The following is a 16,656-nucleotide window of genomic DNA, read 5'->3' as shown; positions in this document are numbered from 1 at the left end:
ATTTAAAAATGTGCCCCCGCCAAATATATCTGTTAATAAGCTGGACCATTTTTGCACCCTGCATTCGGGGAAGCGGAAACAACTGAGCAACGTAATATACTTTACATAAAACATAAGTGTCTAATACACGCTTTTTTTGCAGTAGCGGTATCGAACGCCATGAGTGTTCGAATAAAACACCTTGAAGCTTGGAAATGGCCACTTGCCAATTTTTTGCAGCCATACGAAGAGGACACCGTTCAAGATAGATACCTAAATGTGTATGGTGTTCAACAGCCATAACCCACGGAATAACCACACGTTCAAAGCCCCGCAAATTCAGGAGTTTGCTTTTACGGGGGTTAATACGAGAACCTGAGGCTGCAGAAAATTTATCTAGTTCCATTTTCAACAGCGGCACTTCTGCGGCGGAACGAAGCAAAACAACCAAATCATCAGCATAAGCTGTTGCTGTCTGGGTAACCCCAGAGATCGTAAGACCACGAAGTGTCGAGTTGAGACGTGTGAGGAGTGGTTGAAGGGAGAGAGCATAAAGGGTCATGGATAAAGGGCTACCTTGCGGGACGCCACGTTTAATATCAATGACCTTCGTCAGCTGGCCATTAATGTCAATCTTAGCAGAAATGCCAGTCGTCATATTCTTAAGTACCAGCAGCGCCTTTTCATTAAAACCGAGTCGGCGCAGCAGAAGCTCTAAAAACGAATGGGACACACGATCAAAAGCCTTACTAAAATCAACAAATAAAAGCGCACAGGAAATATTGGTGACAGCGACAATCGACACAATATCACGATACCCCGCCAGAGGCGTCAAGATGGAGCGCCCCGGAAAGCAGCTTTGACAAGGAGTTATCACAGGTGTAAGCAAGAGGGATAGACGTGCATTAACAGCCCTAGCAGCCGTCTTATAATCAAAATTTAAAAGGGTTAAAGGACGAAAGTCACTAGCTGTCTTCAAACCAGCAGCTTTCGGTATCAGGACAACCGTACCTCTCTTGAAATCGGCTGGAATTGAGCCACCATTCAAAATTTCATTTACTATATCCGTAAAAACAGGCCCTATAATAGGCCAAAAGCGAACAAAAAACTCCTTAGGAAGGCCATCCGGACCAGGAGATTTGTGAGATGGTGAACAAGCAATAAAAGCTGAAATTTCGTCTGCAGTAAAAGGAGCTAAAAATTCCGTATTATGGTCCTCTGTTAAAACTGATGGGATAGCAGTTAAAATCTCGTCATTATCAACCGGATCAGAATCAGCCACAGCATATAAGGTCTCATAGTAGCAGGTAAGTTCATGGGTTATTTGATTCTGTAAGGTAAGCCGGCGACCATCAGCTGCCATTAACCACTCGGCCACGACTGCCTGTGGCAATATCGACTTCCGACAAGTGAAAGTGACATCTTTAGAAGCAATCCGATGGCAGAAAGCGGCGTGGCCTCACTCTTTTCTCTAGTGTTTCCATTGCCAGCACATTAGCCGTTACGAAAGTGTATTAATTTTCGCCCAGACAGGGGCTTCAACCCAACACCCTTTGGTTGAAAACCTAACGCTCTACCGACTGAGCTACCGTACAGCTGCGTGGTGTGCGAGTGATTCACATGTCGTAATTACTGGCTTATGGCTCCAATGGCGACTTCACCGACTTCCCACTGACGCACCGCTGACGCTGCTTTTCTGTCGTCTTAAGCGGTGGACATACTTGCAAGTAGCTGCGAGATCTTAACAAAAGAAACGCTGCACCATTGCTTTTGCCGCACTCGAATGACTGAATTTCGATTCTTAAAAAGAAATGAATGTTCGCTCTGTCCAACACTTCCAAGCACATCTGTGTACTCACAAACTCGGCGTCGGCGCGAGAAAATGACGGGAGCGCACTCGTGGGCCTGCGACGGCTTTCTGCAGTCCCAGCGTCAGTGCGAGGTGAACCGGTAGCCACAGGAAGCAGCGGCCGTTGCGAAACTCAGTATTCTTAAATTTTCGTCTTGTTGAGAGTGGCGTCATTGGTTTGCATCCGCGTTCACGTGTGTGAAAATATTTGCTGCTCTTTACGCAAAATCGCACGCAGCCGGTAGGACTCGAACCTACGCTCCCAGAGGGAATCTGATTTCGAGTCAGACGCCTTAACCACTCGGCCACGACTGCCGGTAGCGCGAGTTCTGCCGACACATGCAACTGCTACCGTTTAAAGCACTGTGGTGTCAGGAAACGGCGTAGTTGCATTCTTTTCCGTAGTGTTTCCACCTCTACTAGACGAATCACTACCAAAGTATTAAAATTTCCGCCCGGACAGGGACTTGAACCCTGGACCCTTAGGTTAAAAGCCTAATGCTCTACCGACTGAGCTATCCGGGCTCACAAGACGTTTGTAAACCTTCCACGATACACAACTGCACATTGACTCATGTCCTTTACTGTTGTGCACTCGCTGCATGGAGCTGTAACTAATAAAACGTCGCCTGGATGCTGTCTACAAACTTATCGTGCTAAGCTCGTAACAGACTATCGAAGAATGCTGACACATGACGCAAGAACAAATTGCAGCAATCGTTACGTCTCATACGTTGGAGCAGAGGATTTACGTGTTCTGTCGACACTCACTGGGCAACTGGAAAATTCACAAGCATTTCGAATGCAATGTTTCCCACGTTTTCGCTCATTTCACGGTTCCGTTGGAGACGTTCTTCACGTCCTGACACAAAAAAGGGAACGCAATAGGTAGGACTTTTTTTTTATTTTCTTGCTTCCCAGGCATTTGCCTACTGTGTTCCTCTTATGGCATGCACTGGACAACCAGAACAGCTACAGGAGGGAGTCATTTTTGTTCTCGGCGGTAGTTACATTATCACAAACTCAGAGCAATTCCATTGGCGTCAGCTTCAAAACGAATGCATGCCGAAACCCGGGATCGAACCAGGGACCTTTAGATCTTCAGTCTAACGCTCTCCCAACTGAGCTATTTCGGCTGACGTTGAACGTCTCTGTTTTGCACGTCTTCGTTGACCTCTGCCCCGTCGCCAATTTCACAGTCATCTTCATCTGATAAGACACAGGGACGCTGAAAGGCGAGCAGCAGATGCAGTGAAGTACCACACACATTTCTTCTGCTTCCATCATCGTAACAAGCAAACACTTCGACTCGATTCATGTAATATTGACTTCGCTGACGCTAGAAAACCTGTGCTATATCGATGCCACGTGCAACTCGTGTGCAAAGAACGAGACACAAGAAGCAGTGAGCCTCTCCAGCGTGTGAGAGGCAGCATCTAGCAGATACACACGGTAAAACATTTGACTTGCGCTAGCTCATAAATTGCTACACGTCATCGTCTGCAAGCTAAAATGGACACATCTGCACTGCCCAGAGAGGTGACACTTGCACTGACACCTGGTGGACGGCTGTGAGACGAGGAGATGAGCTGTGGCTTCTGGGCGCGACTGTAGCGCTGCACCCTGCACATTGCTGGCGATCCACGTGTTTAGTGGAGACGCAACCGCTAGGATGCAGCTGAACGTCCTTCTTCTGAGAGCGAGAAAATTTTCGCAGTCGGCAGGACTCGAACCTACGCTCCCAGAGGGAATCTGATTTCAAGTCAGACGCCTTAACCACTTTTTTTTTTTTTTTTTTTTTTTATACTCGAACCCACAATCCCCGGTTTAGGAGACCGATGCCTTATCCATTTTTTTTTTTGCCTTATCCATTTTTTTAACGCCTTAACCACTTTTTTTTATCTTTTTTTTTGTCTCCTTGCAGCTCGGTGGAGGCGTGTTGGGCAGGGGTCGAATCCCGAGGCCTGGCCATGACGTCTCCTCCTCCCTGCACTGAAGCACAGTCGCACCAAGACGTAGTAATTGTCCTTGGTTCAGAGTCTTATGATACTTATATGTGGACACGGGGGTCATGATGCGTCGTCTATCCAAACAGGTAAAAGCTTGGCAGGAAGGTAAAAGAACTAAGAACTAGCGAGAATGTCTTCCGTATCATGAAGTGAGATCAGTATGCCCCTATACCGGTGCCATTAATGCATCTGGCGCAGTAATTATCAATAGAAGTGGAAACTTAACCAATCCCCTGCTTTTCGAAAACAATACTAAGCATATTCGCAAAGTCCCTCTTAAGATGTGGGAAAGATTTTTGCGTCCAGTACTCATGAAGCATGTAACCAATAAACGAAATAAAATCGGAAAGACCATCACCATCAACCACTGCAAAAATGTAACGGCCAAGAAGCCACATAATGGTGTTGTTCTTTGTCCGGGGATAAAAAACCGTGTCCGGCCAGCAGAGGATATCAGTTGTAAATGCCGATTCCGAACTCCTGGTGAGTAACGCCAATTGTCGGCGCAGCCAGTACCACATGCGAAGACGGTCAGCGCAGGTAAATCGGTGTGGGAGCGTATCAACACAACCACACGTTTGACAAAGCGGAGAGACACATAAACCTATACGATGAAGTCGTACGTTCGTAGGAATCAGCTGATTAACCACCTTATACCATAGGGAGGCAACAGTTGCTGAATGAACGGGTAAGCTAATATTCGTCCATATGTTACGCCAATTAAAACGGGGATACTGCAAAACAATCGGGTTGGAAGAAAACGACCTGTGCCATTTGGCAAGCAGTGTTCGCGTAGTAAAAACAGGACGACGTTGTAAGTGGAGATCCAGGTAACTAATCTCAATGTAGAAGTCCCGAACATGTCGTAGCTTCGCATTTAGAGACCCTACGTTAATAGGCGGTGACAAGCTCTCAGGACGAACGACATGGAGTAATCGCGAAGTAACAGTCGGGGACTCAGAAAATAAAAGATGGAGGGTTCGCTTAACATAAAGGGCAGCAGCCTTGACACGGACATCGGTGAACGACAAGCCGCCCTCAAGACGCGGCTTCGTAAAAACATCACAACGTAATTTAAAAATGTGCCCCCGCCAAATATATCTGTTAATAAGCTGGACCATTTTTGCACCCTGCATTCGGGGAAGCGGAAACAACTGAGCAACGTAATATACTTTACATAAAACATAAGTGTCTAATACACGCTTTTTTTGCAGTAGCGGTATCGAACGCCATGAGTGTTCGAATAAAACACCTTGAAGCTTGGAAATGGCCACTTGCCAATTTTTTGCAGCCATACGAAGAGGACACCGTTCAAGATAGATACCTAAATGTGTATGGTGTTCAACAGCCATAACCCACGGAATAACCACACGTTCAAAGCCCCGCAAATTCAGGAGTTTGCTTTTACGGGGGTTAATACGAGAACCTGAGGCTGCAGAAAATTTATCTAGTTCCATTTTCAACAGCGGCACTTCTGCGGCGGAACGAAGCAAAACAACCAAATCATCAGCATAAGCTGTTGCTGTCTGGGTAACCCCAGAGATCGTAAGACCACGAAGTGTCGAGTTGAGACGTGTGAGGAGTGGTTGAAGGGAGAGAGCATAAAGGGTCATGGATAAAGGGCTACCTTGCGGGACGCCACGTTTAATATCAATGACCTTCGTCAGCTGGCCATTAATGTCAATCTTAGCAGAAATGCCAGTCGTCATATTCTTAAGTACCAGCAGCGCCTTTTCATTAAAACCGAGTCGGCGCAGCAGAAGCTCTAAAAACGAATGGGACACACGATCAAAAGCCTTACTAAAATCAACAAATAAAAGCGCACAGGAAATATTGGTGACAGCGACAATCGACACAATATCACGATACCCCGCCAGAGGCGTCAAGATGGAGCGCCCCGGAAAGCAGCTTTGACAAGGAGTTATCACAGGTGTAAGCAAGAGGGATAGACGTGCATTAACAGCCCTAGCAGCCGTCTTATAATCAAAATTTAAAAGGGTTAAAGGACGAAAGTCACTAGCTGTCTTCAAACCAGCAGCTTTCGGTATCAGGACAACCGTACCTCTCTTGAAATCGGCTGGAATTGAGCCACCATTCAAAATTTCATTTACTATATCCGTAAAAACAGGCCCTATAATAGGCCAAAAGCGAACAAAAAACTCCTTAGGAAGGCCATCCGGACCAGGAGATTTGTGAGATGGTGAACAAGCAATAAAAGCTGAAATTTCGTCTGCAGTAAAAGGAGCTAAAAATTCCGTATTATGGTCCTCTGTTAAAACTGATGGGATAGCAGTTAAAATCTCGTCATTATCAACCGGATCAGAATCAGCCACAGCATATAAGGTCTCATAGTAGCAGGTAAGTTCATGGGTTATTTGATTCTGTAAGGTAAGCCGGCGACCATCAGCTGCCATTAACCACTCGGCCACGACTGCCTGTGGCAATATCGACTTCCGACAAGTGAAAGTGACATCTTTAGAAGCAATCCGATGGCAGAAAGCGGCGTGGCCTCACTCTTTTCTCTAGTGTTTCCATTGCCAGCACATTAGCCGTTACGAAAGTGTATTAATTTTCGCCCAGACAGGGGCTTCAACCCAACACCCTTTGGTTGAAAACCTAACGCTCTACCGACTGAGCTACCGTACAGCTGCGTGGTGTGCGAGTGATTCACATGTCGTAATTACTGGCTTATGGCTCCAATGGCGACTTCACCGACTTCCCACTGACGCACCGCTGACGCTGCTTTTCTGTCGTCTTAAGCGGTGGACATACTTGCAAGTAGCTGCGAGATCTTAACAAAAGAAACGCTGCACCATTGCTTTTGCCGCACTCGAATGACTGAATTACGATTCTTAAAAAGAAATGAATGTTCGCTCTGTCCAACACTTCCAAGCACATCTGTGTACTCACAAACTCGGCGTCGGCGCGAGAAAATGACGGGAGCGCACTCGTGGGCCTGCGACGGCTTTCTGCAGTCCCAGCGTCAGTGCGAGGTGAACCGGTAGCCACAGGAAGCAGCGGCCGTTGCGAAACTCAGTATTCTTAAATTTTCGTCTTGTTGAGAGTGGCGTCATTGGTTTGCATCCGCGTTCACGTGTGTGAAAATATTTGCTGCTCTTTACGCAAAATCGCACGCAGCCGGTAGGACTCGAACCTACGCTCCCAGAGGGAATCTGATTTCGAGTCAGACGCCTTAACCACTCGGCCACGACTGCCGGTAGCGCGAGTTCTGCCGACACATGCAACTGCTACCGTTTAAAGCACTGTGGTGTCAGGAAACGGCGTAGTTGCATTCTTTTCCGTAGTGTTTCCACCTCTACTAGACGAATCACTACCAAAGTATTAAAATTTCCGCCCGGACAGGGACTTGAACCCTGGACCCTTAGGTTAAAAGCCTAATGCTCTACCGACTGAGCTATCCGGGCTCACAAGACGTTTGTAAACCTTCCACGATACACAACTGCACATTGACTCATGTCCTTTACTGTTGTGCACTCGCTGCATGGAGCTGTAACTAATAAAACGTCGCCTGGATGCTGTCTACAAACTTATCGTGCTAAGCTCGTAACAGACTATCGAAGAATGCTGACACATGACGCAAGAACAAATTGCAGCAATCGTTACGTCTCATACGTTGGAGCAGAGGATTTACGTGTTCTGTCGACACTCACTGGGCAACTGGAAAATTCACAAGCATTTCGAATGCAATGTTTCCCACGTTTTCGCTCATTTCACGGTTCCGTTGGAGACGTTCTTCACGTCCTGACACAAAAAAGGGAACGCAATAGGTAGGACTTTTTTTTATTTTCTTGCTTCCCAGGCATTTGCCTACTGTGTTCCTCTTATGGCATGCACTGGACAACCAGAACAGCTACAGGAGGGAGTCATTTTTGTTCTCGGCGGTAGTTACATTATCACAAACTCAGAGCAATTCCATTGGCGTCAGCTTCAAAACGAATGCATGCCGAAACCCGGGATCGAACCAGGGACCTTTAGATCTTCAGTCTAACGCTCTCCCAACTGAGCTATTTCGGCTGACGTTGAACGTCTCTGTTTTGCACGTCTTCGTTGACCTCTGCCCCGTCGCCAATTTCACAGTCATCTTCATCTGATAAGACACAGGGACGCTGAAAGGCGAGCAGCAGATGCAGTGAAGTACCACACACATTTCTTCTGCTTCCATCATCGTAACAAGCAAACACTTCGACTCGATTCATGTAATATTGACTTCGCTGACGCTAGAAAACCTGTGCTATATCGATGCCACGTGCAACTCGTGTGCAAAGAACGAGACACAAGAAGCAGTGAGCCTCTCCAGCGTGTGAGAGGCAGCATCTAGCAGATACACACGGTAAAACATTTGACTTGCGCTAGCTCATAAATTGCTACACGTCATCGTCTGCAAGCTAAAATGGACACATCTGCACTGCCCAGAGAGGTGACACTTGCACTGACACCTGGTGGACGGCTGTGAGACGAGGAGATGAGCTGTGGCTTCTGGGCGCGACTGTAGCGCTGCACCCTGCACATTGCTGGCGATCCACGTGTTTAGTGGAGACGCAACCGCTAGGATGCAGCTGAACGTCCTTCTTCTGAGAGCGAGAAAATTTTCGCAGTCGGCAGGACTCGAACCTACGCTCCCAGAGGGAATCTGATTTCAAGTCAGACGCCTTAACCACTTTTTTTTTTTTTTTTTTTTTTTTATACTCGAACCCACAATCCCCGGTTTAGGAGACCGATGCCTTATCCATTTTTTTTTTTTGCCTTATCCATTTTTTTTAACGCCTTAACCACTTTTTTTTATCTTTTTTTTTGTCTCCTTGCAGCTCGGTGGAGGCGTGTTGGGCAGGGGTCGAATCCGAGGCCTGGCCATGACGTCTCCTCCTCCCTGCACTGAAGCACAGTCGCACCAAGACGTAGTAATTGTCCTTGGTTCAGAGTCTTATGATACTTATATGTGGACACGGGGGTCATGATGCGTCGTCTATCCAAACAGGTAAAAGCTTGGCAGGAAGGTAAAAGAACTAAGAACTAGCGAGAATGTCTTCCGTATCATGAAGTGAGATCAGTATGCCCCTATACCGGTGCCATTAATGCATCTGGCGCAGTAATTATCAATAGAAGTGGAAACTTAACCAATCCCCTGCTTTTCGAAAACAATACTAAGCATATTCGCAAAGTCCCTCTTAAGATGTGGGAAAGATTTTTGCGTCCAGTACTCATGAAGCATGTAACCAATAAACGAAATAAAATCGGAAAGACCATCACCATCAACCACTGCAAAAATGTAACGGCCAAGAAGCCACATAATGGTGTTGTTCTTTGTCCGGGGATAAAAAACCGTGTCCGGCCAGCAGAGGATATCAGTTGTAAATGCCGATTCCGAACTCCTGGTGAGTAACGCCAATTGTCGGCGCAGCCAGTACCACATGCGAAGACGGTCAGCGCAGGTAAATCGGTGTGGGAGCGTATCAACACAACCACACGTTTGACAAAGCGGAGAGACACATAAACCTATACGATGAAGTCGTACGTTCGTAGGAATCAGCTGATTAACCACCTTATACCATAGGGAGGCAACAGTTGCTGAATGAACGGGTAAGCTAATATTCGTCCATATGTTACGCCAATTAAAACGGGGATACTGCAAAACAATCGGGTTGGAAGAAAACGACCTGTGCCATTTGGCAAGCAGTGTTCGCGTAGTAAAAACAGGACGACGTTGTAAGTGGAGATCCAGGTAACTAATCTCAATGTAGAAGTCCCGAACATGTCGTAGCTTCGCATTTAGAGACCCTACGTTAATAGGCGGTGACAAGCTCTCAGGACGAACGACATGGAGTAATCGCGAAGTAACAGTCGGGGACTCAGAAAATAAAAGATGGAGGGTTCGCTTAACATAAAGGGCAGCAGCCTTGACACGGACATCGGTGAACGACAAGCCGCCCTCAAGACGCGGCTTCGTAAAAACATCACAACGTAATTTAAAAATGTGCCCCCGCCAAATATATCTGTTAATAAGCTGGACCATTTTTGCACCCTGCATTCGGGGAAGCGGAAACAACTGAGCAACGTAATATACTTTACATAAAACATAAGTGTCTAATACACGCTTTTTTTGCAGTAGCGGTATCGAACGCCATGAGTGTTCGAATAAAACACCTTGAAGCTTGGAAATGGCCACTTGCCAATTTTTTGCAGCCATACGAAGAGGACACCGTTCAAGATAGATACCTAAATGTGTATGGTGTTCAACAGCCATAACCCACGGAATAACCACACGTTCAAAGCCCCGCAAATTCAGGAGTTTGCTTTTACGGGGGTTAATACGAGAACCTGAGGCTGCAGAAAATTTATCTAGTTCCATTTTCAACAGCGGCACTTCTGCGGCGGAACGAAGCAAAACAACCAAATCATCAGCATAAGCTGTTGCTGTCTGGGTAACCCCAGAGATCGTAAGACCACGAAGTGTCGAGTTGAGACGTGTGAGGAGTGGTTGAAGGGAGAGAGCATAAAGGGTCATGGATAAAGGGCTACCTTGCGGGACGCCACGTTTAATATCAATGACCTTCGTCAGCTGGCCATTAATGTCAATCTTAGCAGAAATGCCAGTCGTCATATTCTTAAGTACCAGCAGCGCCTTTTCATTAAAACCGAGTCGGCGCAGCAGAAGCTCTAAAAACGAATGGGACACACGATCAAAAGCCTTACTAAAATCAACAAATAAAAGCGCACAGGAAATATTGGTGACAGCGACAATCGACACAATATCACGATACCCCGCCAGAGGCGTCAAGATGGAGCGCCCCGGAAAGCAGCTTTGACAAGGAGTTATCACAGGTGTAAGCAAGAGGGATAGACGTGCATTAACAGCCCTAGCAGCCGTCTTATAATCAAAATTTAAAAGGGTTAAAGGACGAAAGTCACTAGCTGTCTTCAAACCAGCAGCTTTCGGTATCAGGACAACCGTACCTCTCTTGAAATCGGCTGGAATTGAGCCACCATTCAAAATTTCATTTACTATATCCGTAAAAACAGGCCCTATAATAGGCCAAAAGCGAACAAAAAACTCCTTAGGAAGGCCATCCGGACCAGGAGATTTGTGAGATGGTGAACAAGCAATAAAAGCTGAAATTTCGTCTGCAGTAAAAGGAGCTAAAAATTCCGTATTATGGTCCTCTGTTAAAACTGATGGGATAGCAGTTAAAATCTCGTCATTATCAACCGGATCAGAATCAGCCACAGCATATAAGGTCTCATAGTAGCAGGTAAGTTCATGGGTTATTTGATTCTGTAAGGTAAGCCGGCGACCATCAGCTGCCATTAACCACTCGGCCACGACTGCCTGTGGCAATATCGACTTCCGACAAGTGAAAGTGACATCTTTAGAAGCAATCCGATGGCAGAAAGCGGCGTGGCCTCACTCTTTTCTCTAGTGTTTCCATTGCCAGCACATTAGCCGTTACGAAAGTGTATTAATTTTCGCCCAGACAGGGGCTTCAACCCAACACCCTTTGGTTGAAAACCTAACGCTCTACCGACTGAGCTACCGTACAGCTGCGTGGTGTGCGAGTGATTCACATGTCGTAATTACTGGCTTATGGCTCCAATGGCGACTTCACCGACTTCCCACTGACGCACCGCTGACGCTGCTTTTCTGTCGTCTTAAGCGGTGGACATACTTGCAAGTAGCTGCGAGATCTTAACAAAAGAAACGCTGCACCATTGCTTTTGCCGCACTCGAATGACTGAATTACGATTCTTAAAAAGAAATGAATGTTCGCTCTGTCCAACACTTCCAAGCACATCTGTGTACTCACAAACTCGGCGTCGGCGCGAGAAAATGACGGGAGCGCACTCGTGGGCCTGCGACGGCTTTCTGCAGTCCCAGCGTCAGTGCGAGGTGAACCGGTAGCCACAGGAAGCAGCGGCCGTTGCGAAACTCAGTATTCTTAAATTTTCGTCTTGTTGAGAGTGGCGTCATTGGTTTGCATCCGCGTTCACGTGTGTGAAAATATTTGCTGCTCTTTACGCAAAATCGCACGCAGCCGGTAGGACTCGAACCTACGCTCCCAGAGGGAATCTGATTTCGAGTCAGACGCCTTAACCACTCGGCCACGACTGCCGGTAGCGCGAGTTCTGCCGACACATGCAACTGCTACCGTTTAAAGCACTGTGGTGTCAGGAAACGGCGTAGTTGCATTCTTTTCCGTAGTGTTTCCACCTCTACTAGACGAATCACTACCAAAGTATTAAAATTTCCGCCCGGACAGGGACTTGAACCCTGGACCCTTAGGTTAAAAGCCTAATGCTCTACCGACTGAGCTATCCGGGCTCACAAGACGTTTGTAACCTTCCACGATACACAACTGCACATTGACTCATGTCCTTTACTGTTGTGCACTCGCTGCATGGAGCTGTAACTAATAAAACGTCGCCTGGATGCTGTCTACAAACTTATCGTGCTAAGCTCGTAACAGACTATCGAAGAATGCTGACACATGACGCAAGAACAAATTGCAGCAATCGTTACGTCTCATACGTTGGAGCAGAGGATTTACGTGTTCTGTCGACACTCACTGGGCAACTGGAAAATTCACAAGCATTTCGAATGCAATGTTTCCCACGTTTTCGCTCATTTCACGGTTCCGTTGGAGACGTTCTTCACGTCCTGACACAAAAAAGGGAACGCAATAGGTAGGACTTTTTTTTTATTTTCTTGCTTCCCAGGCATTTGCCTACTGTGTTCCTCTTATGGCATGCACTGGACAACCAGAACAGCTACAGGAGGGAGTCATTTTTGTTCTCGGCGGTAGTTACATTATCACAAACTCAGAGCAATTCCATTGGCGTCAGCTTCAAAACGAATGCATGCCGAAACCCGGATCGAACCAGGGACCTTTAGATCTTCAGTCTAACGCTCTCCCAACTGAGCTATTTCGGCTGACGTTGACGTCTCTGTTTTGCACGTCTTCGTTGACCTCTGCCCCGTCGCCAATTTCACAGTCATCTTCATCTGATAAGACACAGGGACGCTGAAAGGCGAGCAGCAGATGCAGTGAAGTACCACACACATTTCTTCTGCTTCCATCATCGTAACAAGCAAACACTTCGACTCGATTCATGTAATATTGACTTCGCTGACGCTAGAAAACCTGTGCTATATCGATGCCACGTGCAACTCGTGTGCAAAGAACGAGACACAAGAAGCAGTGAGCCTCTCCAGCGTGTGAGAGGCAGCATCTAGCAGATACACACGGTAAAACATTTGACTTGCGCTAGCTCATAAATTGCTACACGTCATCGTCTGCAAGCTAAAATGGACACATCTGCACTGCCCAGAGAGGTGACACTTGCACTGACACCTGGTGGACGGCTGTGAGACGAGGAGATGAGCTGTGGCTTCTGGGCGCGACTGTAGCGCTGCACCCTGCACATTGCTGGCGATCCACGTGTTTAGTGGAGACGCAAACCGCTAGGATGCAGCTGAACGTCCTTCTTCTGAGAGCGAGAAAATTTTCGCAGTCGGCAGGACTCGAACCTACGCTCCCAGAGGGAATCTGATTTCAAGTCAGACGCCTTAACCACTTTTTTTTTTTTTTATACTCGAACCCACAATCCCCGGTTTAGGAGACCGATGCCTTATCCATTTTTTTTTTGCCTTATCCATTTTTTTTAACGCCTTAACCACTTTTTTTTATCTTTTTTTTTGTCTCCTTGCAGCTCGGTGGAGGCGTGTTGGGCAGGGGTCGAATCCCGAGGCCTGGCCATGACGTCTCCTCCTCCCTGCACTGAAGCACAGTCGCACCAAGACGTAGTAATTGTCCTTGGTTCAGAGTCTTATGATACTTATATGTGGACACGGGGGTCATGATGCGTCGTCTATCCAAACAGGTAAAAGCTTGGCAGGAAGGTAAAAGAACTAAGAACTAGCGAGAATGTCTTCCGTATCATGAAGTGAGATCAGTATGCCCCTATACCGGTGCCATTAATGCATCTGGCGCAGTAATTATCAATAGAAGTGGAAACTTAACCAATCCCCTGCTTTTCGAAAACAATACTAAGCATATTCGCAAAGTCCCTCTTAAGATGTGGGAAAGATTTTTGCGTCCAGTACTCATGAAGCATGTAACCAATAAACGAAATAAAATCGGAAAGACCATCACCATCAACCACTGCAAAAATGTAACGGCCAAGAAGCCACATAATGGTGTTGTTCTTTGTCCGGGGATAAAAAACCGTGTCCGGCCAGCAGAGGATATCAGTTGTAAATGCCGATTCCGAACTCCTGGTGAGTAACGCCAATTGTCGGCGCAGCCAGTACCACATGCGAAGACGGTCAGCGCAGGTAAATCGGTGTGGGAGCGTATCAACACAACCACACGTTTGACAAAGCGGAGAGACACATAAACCTATACGATGAAGTCGTACGTTCGTAGGAATCAGCTGATTAACCACCTTATACCATAGGGAGGCAACAGTTGCTGAATGAACGGGTAAGCTAATATTCGTCCATATGTTACGCCAATTAAAACGGGGATACTGCAAAACAATCGGGTTGGAAGAAAACGACCTGTGCCATTTGGCAAGCAGTGTTCGCGTAGTAAAAACAGGACGACGTTGTAAGTGGAGATCCAGGTAACTAATCTCAATGTAGAAGTCCCGAACATGTCGTAGCTTCGCATTTAGAGACCCTACGTTAATAGGCGGTGACAAGCTCTCAGGACGAACGACATGGAGTAATCGCGAAGTAACAGTCGGGGACTCAGAAAATAAAAGATGGAGGGTTCGCTTAACATAAAGGGCAGCAGCCTTGACACGGACATCGGTGAACGACAAGCCGCCCTCAAGACGCGGCTTCGTAAAAACATCACAACGTAATTTAAAAATGTGCCCCCGCCAAATATATCTGTTAATAAGCTGGACCATTTTTGCACCCTGCATTCGGGGAAGCGGAAACAACTGAGCAACGTAATATACTTTACATAAAACATAAGTGTCTAATACACGCTTTTTTTTGCAGTAGCGGTATCGAACGCCATGAGTGTTCGAATAAAACACCTTGAAGCTTGGAAATGGCCACTTGCCAATTTTTTGCAGCCATACGAAGAGGACACCGTTCAAGATAGATACCTAAATGTGTATGGTGTTCAACAGCCATAACCCACGGAATAACCACACGTTCAAAGCCCCGCAAATTCAGGAGTTTGCTTTTACGGGGGTTAATACGAGAACCTGAGGCTGCAGAAAATTTATCTAGTTCCATTTTCAACAGCGGCACTTCTGCGGCGGAACGAAGCAAAACAACCAAATCATCAGCATAAGCTGTTGCTGTCTGGGTAACCCCAGAGATCGTAAGACCACGAAGTGTCGAGTTGAGACGTGTGAGGAGTGGTTGAAGGGAGAGAGCATAAAGGGTCATGGATAAAGGGCTACCTTGCGGGACGCCACGTTTAATATCAATGACCTTCGTCAGCTGGCCATTAATGTCAATCTTAGCAGAAATGCCAGTCGTCATATTCTTAAGTACCAGCAGCGCCTTTTCATTAAAACCGAGGTCGGCGCAGCAGAAGCTCTAAAAACGAATGGGACACACGATCAAAAGCCTTACTAAAATCAACAAATAAAAGCGCACAGGAAATATTGGTGACAGCGACAATCGACACAATATCACGATACCCCGCCAGAGGCGTCAAGATGGAGCGCCCCGGAAAGCAGCTTTGACAAGGAGTTATCACAGGTGTAAGCAAGAGGGATAGACGTGCATTAACAGCCCTAGCAGCCGTCTTATAATCAAAATTTAAAAGGGTTAAAGGACGAAAGTCACTAGCTGTCTTCAAACCAGCAGCTTTCGGTATCAGGACAACCGTACCTCTCTTGAAATCGGCTGGAATTGAGCCACCATTCAAAATTTCATTTACTATATCCGTAAAAACAGGCCCTATAATAGGCCAAAAGCGAACAAAAAACTCCTTAGGAAGGCCATCCGGACCAGGAGATTTGTGAGATGGTGAACAAGCAATAAAAGCTGAAATTTCGTCTGCAGTAAAAGGAGCTAAAAATTCCGTATTATGGTCCTCTGTTAAAACTGATGGGATAGCAGTTAAAATCTCGTCATTATCACCGGATCAGAATCAGCCACAGCATATAAGGTCTCATAGTAGCAGGTAAGTTCATGGGTTATTTGATTCTGTAAGGTAAGCCGGCGACCATCAGCTGCCATTAACCACTCGGCCACGACTGCCTGTGGCAATATCGACTTCCGACAAGTGAAAGTGACATCTTTAGAAGCAATCCGATGGCAGAAAGCGGCGTGGCCTCACTCTTTTCTCTAGTGTTTCCATTGCCAGCACATTAGCCGTTACGAAAGTGTATTAATTTTCGCCCAGACAGGGGCTTCAACCCAACACCCTTTGGTTGAAAACCTAACGCTCTACCGACTGAGCTACCGTACAGCTGCGTGGTGTGCGAGTGATTCACATGTCGTAATTACTGGCTTATGGCTCCAATGGCGACTTCACCGACTTCCCACTGACGCACCGCTGACGCTGCTTTTCTGTCGTCTTAAGCGGTGGACATACTTGCAAGTAGCTGCGAGATCTTAACAAAAGAAACGCTGCACCATTGCTTTTGCCGCACTCGAATGACTGAATTACGATTCTTAAAAAGAAATGAATGTTCGCTCTGTCCAACACTTCCAAGCACATCTGTGTACTCACAAACTCGGCGTCGGCGCGAGAAAATGACGGGAGCGCACTCGTGGGCCTGCGACGGCTTTCTGCAGTCCCAGCGTCAGTGCGAGGTGAACCGGTAGCCACA

The 16,656-nt window shown here is 46.8% G+C and overlaps 9 non-coding genes across 9 annotated transcripts; all 9 read right to left on the bottom strand.

The window, feature by feature from the left end:
• Positions 1–2,061: 2,061 nt before the first annotated feature.
• Positions 2,062–2,143, bottom strand: Trnas-cga (transfer RNA serine (anticodon CGA)). The gene has a single exon. It is a non-coding gene; the product is annotated as a tRNA-Ser (tRNA).
• Positions 2,144–2,280: 137 nt separating this feature from the next.
• Trnak-uuu (transfer RNA lysine (anticodon UUU)) lies at positions 2,281–2,353 on the bottom strand. Its single transcript has one exon. It is a non-coding gene; the product is annotated as a tRNA-Lys (tRNA).
• A 538-nt stretch (positions 2,354–2,891) lies between these two features.
• Positions 2,892–2,964, bottom strand: Trnaf-gaa (transfer RNA phenylalanine (anticodon GAA)). Its single transcript has one exon. It is a non-coding gene; the product is annotated as a tRNA-Phe (tRNA).
• Positions 2,965–6,970: 4,006 nt separating this feature from the next.
• Positions 6,971–7,052, bottom strand: Trnas-cga (transfer RNA serine (anticodon CGA)). Its single transcript has one exon. It is a non-coding gene; the product is annotated as a tRNA-Ser (tRNA).
• A 137-nt stretch (positions 7,053–7,189) lies between these two features.
• Positions 7,190–7,262, bottom strand: Trnak-uuu (transfer RNA lysine (anticodon UUU)). The gene has a single exon. It is a non-coding gene; the product is annotated as a tRNA-Lys (tRNA).
• A 537-nt stretch (positions 7,263–7,799) lies between these two features.
• On the bottom strand, positions 7,800–7,872 carry Trnaf-gaa (transfer RNA phenylalanine (anticodon GAA)). The gene has a single exon. It is a non-coding gene; the product is annotated as a tRNA-Phe (tRNA).
• A 4,008-nt stretch (positions 7,873–11,880) lies between these two features.
• Positions 11,881–11,962, bottom strand: Trnas-cga (transfer RNA serine (anticodon CGA)). Its single transcript has one exon. It is a non-coding gene; the product is annotated as a tRNA-Ser (tRNA).
• A 137-nt stretch (positions 11,963–12,099) lies between these two features.
• Trnak-uuu (transfer RNA lysine (anticodon UUU)) lies at positions 12,100–12,172 on the bottom strand. Its single transcript has one exon. It is a non-coding gene; the product is annotated as a tRNA-Lys (tRNA).
• A 537-nt stretch (positions 12,173–12,709) lies between these two features.
• Positions 12,710–12,781, bottom strand: Trnaf-gaa (transfer RNA phenylalanine (anticodon GAA)). Its single transcript has one exon. It is a non-coding gene; the product is annotated as a tRNA-Phe (tRNA).
• Positions 12,782–16,656: the final 3,875 nt, after the last annotated feature.

This window comes from Schistocerca nitens, unplaced genomic scaffold (assembly GCF_023898315.1).
Source record: "Schistocerca nitens isolate TAMUIC-IGC-003100 unplaced genomic scaffold, iqSchNite1.1 HiC_scaffold_385, whole genome shotgun sequence".
Classification (NCBI taxonomy): domain Eukaryota; kingdom Metazoa; phylum Arthropoda; class Insecta; order Orthoptera; family Acrididae; genus Schistocerca; species Schistocerca nitens.
This window is presented reverse-complemented; position numbering and strand designations above follow the sequence as displayed.